Here is a 10,388-nt window from a genome sequence, read left to right as displayed (position 1 = left end):
GCTCGGGCTCGGTTGCTGGTTTCTTCTTCTTTTTTTTTTTTTTTGGATTTCTGCAGGTTTTTTCCTCCCCCCCCACCCCCGTCGCTTTTCGCGCCGGAGCCAGGGACGGGGCGGATATCTGTAGGGAAGGCGGGAGCGCGGCGGCGCGGGGAGAGCCCTGGCGCCCCGGGCCGGGCCGCGCCGCGCCGCGCCGCGCCGGCGGCGCCTCCCTCCGCCGGTTCGGGGGGTCCCCGGGCTCGGCCCCCGAACGCCCCTCTCTTCCGTTCTCCATGTCATTTCCTGTGCTAATAAGATGGTGGTCACGGCCGGGAGGGAGGGAGCCGCCGCCGCCTGCGCCGAGCCCGGCCCGGCCCCGGGACCTGTCCTCGCCTGGGACTAGCGAGCCGGGCCGGCCGGGCCGGCCGGGAGGCAGGGCGCAGCCAGCCGCGGCCCCCCGGGCGGAGCCGGCCCCCCGACGCCGAGGCGGGCCCCCCGCGCCCGCAGCGCCGAGGTGAGTCAGCCCCTTCGGTAGCCAAGGTGGCCACGAAAATGGCTGCGGAGCGCGGGGGAGGGGAGCGGCGCGGGGCGGCGGCGCGGGGGGGCGGCGCGGGGGCGGCGGGGCCGCGCCAGCCCCGCGGCGCAGCGGGGGCGGCGCCGGGCGGGGGGTGCGGGCGGCGACCCGGCGGGCAGGTAGGCGCGTCCCCCCCCCCCCCCCCCCGGCGCGGGCCGCGGGCGGCCGCGGCGGGCTCGGGCTCGGCCCCCTCCGCTCCCCGCCGCGCCCGCGCCGCGGCGGCCGCTCCGCCCGCCCTTCCTCCCGCAGCCGCGAGCGCGCGCCCGTGAGTGACGCGGCCGCGGGCCAATCGGCGGCGGCGGCGGGCGGCCCGCGCGCCACATTGGAACGCGGGGGGCGGGGCGGCCGCGGGGGTGGGGGCGGCGCCCGGGGCCGGGGCCGGGGCCGGGGCCGGGGCCGCCGCGGCGCCGCGCCGCGCTGCGGGCCGCGCTGCGGGGCGGCCGTGCGCGGGCCGCGAGCCCTGCAGCGGCTGCGTGCGCGCGGCGGGGCGGGGGCGCCTCGCGAGCCGTGCCGGCGGGCGCGGCCGTGGGCGGCCGCCCGGCGCCTGGCTCACGGAGCGGTAGAGAGCGGCAAGGTGAAGCCCGGAGACGGCTCGAGCCGGCCCTGGCGGTGCCGGTCCGTCCCGAGGGAACCATTCGGCGAGGGCTGGCGGTGCGGTTGCGCCGCACCTCTTGCTGCGGTCGCTGCAGCCTGCTCGTGGAAGTAATCAAGTCTTCAAAGCACTTTGCAAATTAAACATCTATTTCGTCCCTTGGGAGAGGGTTCAGGCAGGTTCAGAGGAAAAGCAGCCTGCCCAAGGCTCCGCGGAAAATCAGCGCCAGGGTTCAGCGTAGGCTCTCCGCTTGCTGGAGACAGTCTTTGAGGCTTTGCTCCCGGGGAATCTATAGGGTAATTTAAACAATGACGATGAGCTGAAATAACTTCTTCGTGCCTCGGGTTTGTTGACTCAGTACTCAGTGCAGGGAAAAGAAGAGTGGAACAAAGTCATATCTGGGAAGTTTAGGGTAATTTCCAGACCTTATTTTTAAGTGGGTGCGTGCGAGAGGGGACAACAACGTAGCTTTGATACAACGGTGTCGTGTGTGTTCATCTTAATAGGGGCGTGCGCGCTGCGTCGAAGACGTTACCAAGCAGTCCATTCCTCTCTGAGGTGTACGCTAAATCTAGGTTTGCTCAGAGCGACGTCTACCCTGAGTAAATTTCCTTGGGAGGAAGTGAAACTCGGGCTCTCTAGGGATCCTGTTACATAAAAGGAGGGAGGTCTGCACTTCCCTCGCAGAGCGGAGTGAGAGCTGCTCGCTGCCTATTCGCTTGTCCAGCACTAATGTTAGTACAGCTCGTCTTGACCGGGTTTAAAGTTAATACTGGAAGCTCTCTTTTCTCTCTTCCCTGGTTCCTTTGCACGGTGAAATGGAAAAGTTGTTACTGCATCGCTTAGCTGAAATAGTTTATTTACTCATGTGAAAAACTTCACCTGGTCTGAGCTGAGTGTGTATTTTTGGTATTGTTCCCTCTATTTTTAGTTATTAAATCTGCCTGACTTTCTTTGCAAACACTGCAGGAGAGCATGATTTTTCGAATTGTGAGAAAACCAATTCCTTTGCCTCTTGGAATATTCCAACTACAGCTGTCCTACTGTAGATCCTTGGCTCGCTGAGTTCAGAAAGCTTTAAACCTGCCTATGGGCAAAACTGTTTGTTGGCTCAATGTTGCTTCCCCTTTTTCCTGTAATTAGTGTCTCCCATAAACTGGAGAGACATTAAAAAATACCAACTTGATCATAACAAAGAATTATTCTTTAGCGCTGCAGGTGTGCATTGTGTTTTATTCTATGTGCTGTTTACTAAATAGTAAAGGAGTCCCAGGTCCAAATTTCTAGCAGTCCCATGAATCTGGTCCTGCTGTTTAGTTTTGACTAGCGGAACATGAGGTTGCTGCTTGGGCTGGGCATGCCCTAAATTTCCGTTTGTGCAGTGATAAACATTATAAGCAATGAAAGTGGAAAAGGAAATGACTCTTTAAACTTTCTAATACATTGTGTATAAACCTCACAATAGAAATGCATCCCTGATCTACATAGCACATTTTTGCTTTCAAGTGCAGATTGTAATTGGAAACAGAAATATTTGTATGATACATATTTGCTTCTTAGAAGGGATGCTTCCACCAAAGATGCCCCTTACTCCTGGCCTGACGTTTAGCGCAGGGCTGAAGAAGCTAGGGCTCTTGGGTCATATTCAGTCAGCAGAGTTCAAGTTTGGCTTCTGTGTCGGGGCTATGCATGTGACCAGCAGAAGAGTTGTGTTGCCAAGCAAACACTGGTTATCTGGAATTGCTCCTCAGGGAGGATTTGAGGTAGTGACAGAAGATGCTGAAGATTGTCCCATGTCTTGGCTAGATGCTGAATTGTGCAGTCCCACAGCACCAGTGCCTTAGAGCAGCAAGGCCAAGAAAAGCCAGCGTTTCCCCTATCTGTGAATCGTTTCGGAAGCTGCTGCACCTTCTGGCTGTCATAAGGTTTGAGGGAGGACTTGTGGCTCTCAGCTATGTACTGGTTTTGGGATAGGGCTTGCTGAGCGTGGGATAGCTGGCCTATTGCTCTTCTAGTATCTTTGTCGAGCATGCGTGAAGCACAGTGCTTTTGGGGCTATTTTGTAGGGTACTCTTTCTCATTGTGAGCTTTACTAGTTGCTGACAGCGATCACTTGTTTTTATTGACGATTTAAGGGGAAGGATTATTGTAAGGATCATATCTGTTTTTAAAAATAAGTTGATTTCAGACAAGTCATTTCTTTTATATTTACTAGTTAATGTACTAAGGTTAGTCTTATCGGGAAGAGTGGCTGTTTGTCTGTATTGCCTGCAAGAAAGCAATGAAGCTGCTCAAAATGATTAGTTGAGGGGAGCCGAATGTGGCCCTGTAAGCACTGAAAGAGGGGCTGAAGCAGGAGCTTTCCCCTGGTGTGACAGGCTGGCTTTGGGATCAAGGGCTGCAAGCATTGCTGTAAGTTGATGCCCTGAGGCAGAAGTCAGCATAAAGTATCTATATTGAGGAGAAAACCAACATACTTTGACAAGAGAGGTCTCTGCCCTATATAGAAAGTATCTTAAGCGCTGTATCTTTTTGATTTTTTTTTCTTTTGTAATTTCTGTGTCATGGTGATTAATTCACCAGTAAAATTGTGGTTTTTGAAGTTTTTTTCCCCTTCCATTTATGCAAGAGAAGCCAGTGCTTTTATGTATTTCTCTGTTCTTAACATTGCTAGATAGCAGGGCCTCTCTCTTGCTGGTTTGGCTATAAATGCTACTAACTGTTTCCAGAGCTTTGAAAATACTGCCCTGACCATCACAAAATGCCTATTATTGTGATATCTTGGAATAGCACATTTAAAACTTGTTGCTGATCTGATATTATTGGCATGTGTGCGAAGATTTTCATGGAGAAGCTAAATACTTTCCCAAAGACAAAGTCATTTTCTTTCAGTTGACATACTGCAGATTAAACTGAGGAACCTCCAGAATGGGGGTAAAAAAAAAAAAAAAAAAAGCTGCTAAACTTGATCTGAAGGTACAATACAAGGGCCAGGTAGCTGCAAGATGTAATGACTCTTGTTCCCAGTGGCTTGAGCACGGAGAGGAAGTTATGATGCCCATTCTCTTAACATTGAGAATGTGTATCCAAGCCCTATGAACAACTGATTTTCCTAAGAAAGCCAAAGCAAGCAAAAAAAAATGCTGTTATTCCTGAGATTGGATTGTAGCTTTCTGGCATCTGAGGAAATCAGTAGTTAGTTGGATTCTTTATGATACTCTTTGAGATAGACTTGATGTATTTTCGTATCACAGTGTTAAGTTCTCTTATCACAGTTCACATCTGATCACAGGTTCTTCCAACTCCAGGGAGAAGAGCTTAAGGCACAGATATATCTGTGAAAGAGAGTCAGCATGTTCAGCGCTATCACTGGACAAATCACCTGAATGCTGAAGGCTGGATATTTACTATCCTGGTGTCATCACTATGTTTTACAGCCTCCTAGAAAGAGGTAGTGTGCATGTCAGTGTTTCCAGTCTGATGAGAGGGAAAACAGAAGAATGAAAAGACTGAGCAATTGTCTAAGAGGGTGTGAGCAAGAGCTAGGAATAAAATCCTGATCTGCTTAATCTCAGAGTGCCCTGGCCGCCTTGGTTTGGGACACTAGCTTTCCTGCACTTGCTTCTCTGCCATCATGTTAGTCTGTGACACCTTTCATCACATGCACTTTTGTACCACGTTTTCTGCCTGAAGCATTGTCATTCAGAATGAAGTTTCTTGGACCAAAAACTGTTGTGCAGCTGCAGTTTTGGTGTCTCCTTTTGCACTGATCTTCTCTGCAGTAATAGCATGAAGAAGACTTTCGTTTCATTAGCTTTGACTTCCATTCTTCCTGTGACTTCTTTTCTGCTACTGAAGGGTTTTTTTAAGTGGGGAAAAAATAAAGCCTGTAGGGCAATAGTGAAATAGTGCTTTTCATGAATCCTCTACTAGTTGACCATGAAGATGGATTCTAGTAGCAGAACACACTGCCTGAATTAAAAACGGAGAGGACAACATGAGAAACAGATTTGCATCATCCTGGATGTCATCTTCAGAAAGAGAGTGAGAGGAAAGTGCTTCAGAAAGGGAGAAAGGCCAGGAAGAGAGCTGGGGAAAACAAGACAGTTCTTTGTCTTCGTTTGCCGGTGGGAACAGCAAGGTAGATGGAGCAACTGGGGGAGGAGAGGAACAGAACCATTCCATGTTACAGAAGTTTTTCTTTAAAGTACCTGTTGCATGATAACACACAACTACACTGCATGTAGGCACTACATTGATAATAAAAAAGATTGGGAAGATAAAAGGACCAGGAACAAAAAGGCAGTGATGCAGGGGGACCAGTGTAAATTTTGACTTACCATCTGAAACCGTGTGATTTGTAGAGGTCTAGTCACTGCATTACTGTATAAGCTTCTGACTTCAACCAGAGTCAGTGAAGGCGGTGCTAACTCTGGCATTTTTCCTCCCTCCATCCCAAACTCTGCACATAATTGTAAGAGCCTACATGTTTCTGCTGAGACAGTAAAGCAGTTCAAAATATTGATGCTTAAACCTTTGCCATTATGCTTCCTGGTCAATGCTTCATTTGTATGAATGAGATAGTTCACATCCCTGAGAGCTGTTGTTCAAAGGCCTCCTCTGTGCACAACATGGGAAGGCAGCAGTCCAGCATTTCATACTTGCAACAGTTTCTCTGCAGTCAGAAGGTAAAAGCATTATACATATAATTTAAGTTTGAAGCTGAAATCTGCAGAAACTGGCAGCCTCCAGAGGGAGATCGGTAATGCATACTGCAGAACACCATTTGAGTGCAATCCTTAGGTCACAAACAGCCATCAGTAAGGGGCCCACCAGAAGGGTATCTTACGTGAACTCGTCTAATTTGGACACGCTCGTAGCAAATGGATTAGTTTGCCCCCTTTCTTATCTCTTCCTTATGCTTTGTGTGTTTAGATGGGATAGTTTAACTTCATTTGATTTTTTTTTCTCAGCAAATCTGTATTTTCTGTAAGTAGACAAACAACAGCATGTCCCACATAACACTTATTTATAATTTCTGTTTCTGCAGTGTCCCTGGCAAATATGTTTTAGGCATTTGTGTGCTTAATAAGAACATACTGGTAAATAAATTTAAGCTGGTGCAATGTTAGCATGAAGAATGAATGTCTTCCCTTTAAAAGTCTTATAAAAGACCTAGATGCCTTGGACTGAGACCCTCAGCCTAACGGGGAGGGAGGATTTCCAAAATTACATGCGTCTACCGCAGATGCCTTGTCTCCTCTGCTTTCACCCTCTTTAGGTACCAAACAGATGTGCTGCAGATAGGTTGCTTCCTTCACCTTGTTGGGGCCCTACAGGAGAGGGCCTGTGTCCTGGCCCTGCGGGTGCCGGGCTCGGGCACGGTGTGGCTGTAGCACTGCGGAAAGGGAGCCCACGGCTGGCAGAGGCGGAGGGACCGTGGTTCGGAAATGAGTGTCAGCGGCGAGGCCGAGTGTCTGTGGTTCTGCATGTGCACGCCGGACAGGCGCTTTGAGCAGCTTCGCAAGCTGTGTTGCTGGTATTTAGGGGCTTTGTGTTGCCAGTAAAAGCTTGAATGTGGGTTTTGGGGATGATGTATGAGTATACAGTGGTGAAAGCGCACGGGAGGCGGTGTAGAGGATTATCTTATATGGTGGCTCTGGAATTACTTTAATTAACTCCTACTGAGGGTCAGAGGAGTATCTGTATTTAGTGCTGCCATGCAGGCAGGGAGCCTATCCATGTTCACTCCTTTCCAGATCCCTGAGCCAGGTCATAAATACATGTTTGGGAATGTTAGGTCCACACTTCTGAAGGTGGGTCAAAGTATTGCAGACGTGCAGCTTTTACTGGTTCCCAGTGAATATAGTTTCGAAGTGTAGCAGGTTGAAGGCCAGTAATTGGAGCTGGTATTGGTCAGGGACATCAGGTGTTTTCAGGCTGATAATCTACTTGAAATATTGTCCAGTACATTCCTTTTCGATACAATGAAGCTTTATTTTGAAAATGTACCATTTAGACTGTATCATAATATACTGAGTAGAGTTAAATACAGTGCTAAAGCTGTAGGCACAAATAGCTGAGCAGATGAGGCAGACACAGCATCATCCTTGAAAGAAGTCATTACATTTGGCTGGGATTATCTTTTTACTGTTAGCATGTTCCTCTTTACACCTTTCACTTGAATAAGCCTTGACTTGATGGTATCTATGTACATCTTTTTTTTTCCCCCTTTCCCAAAGCTTCTGGAGTACTTCCTGTGTTCTGCTACCTTCTTTAATAGGATACATTTTGCTTGGAAAGGCTAATGCAGATGTTAAATATGCAGCAGTTTGCAGAGTCCAATCTTTTCATCTCTTCCGAGGAAATTAATGAGAACAATTGGAAACAGACTGCAGGAAAAATCAGTACTGGTGACACATGTTGAGAACATACTTCTGTGAACAGTAAAGTATGCTCTAGAGTTGTCATGTGTACTTGCCTAGGCATGCAGATTTTTTTTTTTTTTTTTTTTTTTTTTGAGCTCAGATGAGGTCAGTCAGCTTTTGAAGGATGGAAGCTTTTTAATTACTGAATGTCTATTCCCTTTATGATTGCAAAGAAAATTTTCCAAACGTGAAGAACAGGTGAATAAATTAAGTGATGTTTGAACTGTCTGGGGAGCCAGAATATCAATACAAGTGTGTGTGTGTGTATAAGCATATATAAATGTTTGTAGGTATGCATTTTGAACTTGGCTAGTCGTCCCGAGACTAGAACAAAATTTGTGATTAATTTTCCAAGTCCCAATTTTTTACTGCTCCAGGGCCTCACCCCATGTGTGTTGAAATGCTCAGCATGTATGTAAGTTGTCTTCAAAGTCATGTAGTGAAAGCCTGCTTGGCAGGTGCAGCAGTACCTGAATCGCAGTGCAGAATCTCACTAGTGAACACTGCATTGGTATTGCAAACACAGTACCTCCACAAAGGTGGATCTACTTACTGTGTCTCCTAGAGGTGTTGAGAGCTAGCACCAACTAAATCAGAGGCTAACATATCCTACTTAGGTCTGATGGACTTAACTAGTGGTTTGGGTTTATTTTTACTAGGTCTTGTTCCATAGTCAGGCGTTTGAAACTTTATCTCTAAGTTCCTTTGGGGTAGTTGGTGAATTTTTGTAGCCTCTCTGTAGTTTGCATGCGTGAAGACACTGTGACGTGTTCCTTTCTTTCTTTTCTTCTTCCTTTTTTTTTTTTTTTTTTTTGGATGGAAATGAATTCTTGGAGTCATTCCATATTTGTGCTAGTGAGCATTTCAAAAATGTCCACAGTGTAAAGGATTAGGTATTTCTGTGCAACCCAATACCTTTATGTATACGACATACTTAAAGACCAAGGGTTGAAGGAACAGACTAGATGTGGCTGGACCCTGATGGAAATTTTTCTACAGTTAGCTGCATTAAGATATACAGGGTCCAAACATGCCTCTCTCTGTATGGAAGGGAATGTGCAGATCAAATGGTGGTGGTGGTGAATTCAGCACATGGATATCTGATTTCTTGGCAGATCTGACACTGGGAGTATCTGGACTGCTGCCTACACCAAGGAAAAGGGGGTCGGAGTGACCCATGCTCCACCAGTATTCATCCAAGCTGTGTAATCTGAGCCTCTAACCTGCAGACAGATTTACCAGCCCTGAATAATGTCTGTTGTACTGTGAGATCTTATCTCCCTAATGGCCTGCAAAAGGGTACAAATGAGAAGAAGTAAATATGGCTCTTGCTTTTGCTTCCTCTGCAGTTTGTAGAACAGTTGATTTATTCTTGTTCTGGCTGGTGTGTTCTTTAACGCTTTTAAAAGGTTGAGTTAGTTTGTTATGTTTTCATGTGTTTCTGAAACTCTGATTTACCCCTACCATCTTGTTTTCCCTCAAATATTATTTCCATTTTTGCTTGGAGGAGGTGGGGGCAGGAGGAGAGCTGATTACTGTGTCCTACAGCCCAAGTAGAGAGGCCACTATATTAAATGTAGAGGAGCTGTAATGTAACATCCTTCTGCAGAAACTAGAAGGCACCAATTGGGCAAATAGAACCAAAGCAGAGATTTTATATTGATGTTATGTTTGTACATTAAATGGGGTTCTTCTCGTAGCTGAGACTTTCTGCTTTGAAGTATTGATGTTCTCTGCTGTAAAGGCTTTACAGTTTGAGGATTGCTTCCCGAAGATCTTTATTTGGGTGATGAGAAATGACATTGCTCAATAACAAAATGCCTACTGGAAGTCAAGAGGTCTCTTGGAGGTTCGATTCTCACCTGCCTTTACAATAAACAGCTTAAGGCTGTGATTGGTAAATAATACCATCTGCTAAAGAAACTTGGTCTCGTGTGGTTGTATCAAGGATGGAATTGGATTTTGTGGTTTGTGCTTAGTTCTTTTTAAGTAACACAATTTAAGAGTAGTTTTATAAAAATCGCCAGTGTGTAGAAGAGCAGATCAGTGCTCATATAGCAAGGAGTACAGCAGATCGTTGTTGAGTGTGTTTTCAGCTTTATGCAGGCCCTGATATGGAAAAGATAAGGATGCTCTGGCAAATTGCAATTAACTTTCAAACTACATGAATTTTGCATGTAGTTTGGCCATACTTTACAGATGTGTGTGTGTTTGAGTCTGTCCATCCTATCAGTCCATACCTTCCAACACCACTAAGCATTCACCCTGGGAAGGAAAAGAAGACAATATTGCAGGTAGCATTTAAAAAAATGTCTGGAACGTTTAGAAAAGTGTTGAGTGAAAGGCTGCCTTGTTATAAGATGGATATGCTCTCCAGAGGGGCTAATTTAGACACTAAGGAAATATATGTGAGGCTGATCACTGGCTGGATGCCATTCACTGAAGGGCACCGGAGGCTGAAATGCCAGGCAGCACTGGTAGTGCTGGTACTTCAACCCATGACGGTTGGGTTGCATGAATTATCTCTCTGCCTTCCAGCTAATTTTATCCTGTTGATTTTTCATGAATCATTTCCCATCTCTGTGGGTTAGAAATTAAAGTGGAAGTTTACTAGCCAGAATAGCCACATTTGCTATTTAGAACGCTGTGTCTGAGGTTTGCTTCCTGCCCACCCCTACGCCTTCTCTTCCCTTTCCTTTCCCTTTTTACCTTAGTAGGTTTTAAAATACATGAATCACTGGTGTCACTTACCACGGAAATTTTTAGATTGGCCAGCTTGCACAAGTGCAGGAATCCTCAGGATCTGCATGGGCTTGAG

General features: G+C 47.0%; 1 protein-coding gene across 3 annotated transcripts in view; it reads left to right on the top strand.

Moving 5' to 3' along the window:
- The first annotated feature begins 437 nt into the window (after positions 1–437).
- PRDM11 (PR/SET domain 11) overlaps positions 438–10,388 on the top strand; it is a 48,732-nt gene continuing 38,781 nt past the window's right edge. For all 3 annotated transcript variants that reach the window (XM_062575867.1, XM_062575866.1, XM_062575868.1), the window contains exon 1: positions 438–490. The gene's annotated coding sequence lies outside the window, so the exon portion shown is untranslated. The remainder of the gene's footprint in view (positions 491–10,388) is intronic.

Source organism: Rhea pennata, chromosome 5 (genome assembly GCF_028389875.1).
Source record: "Rhea pennata isolate bPtePen1 chromosome 5, bPtePen1.pri, whole genome shotgun sequence".
In the NCBI taxonomy this organism is placed as follows: domain Eukaryota; kingdom Metazoa; phylum Chordata; class Aves; order Rheiformes; family Rheidae; genus Rhea; species Rhea pennata.
The sequence above is the reverse complement of the archived record's forward strand: the minus strand, read 5'-3'. Positions and strand labels throughout refer to the sequence as shown.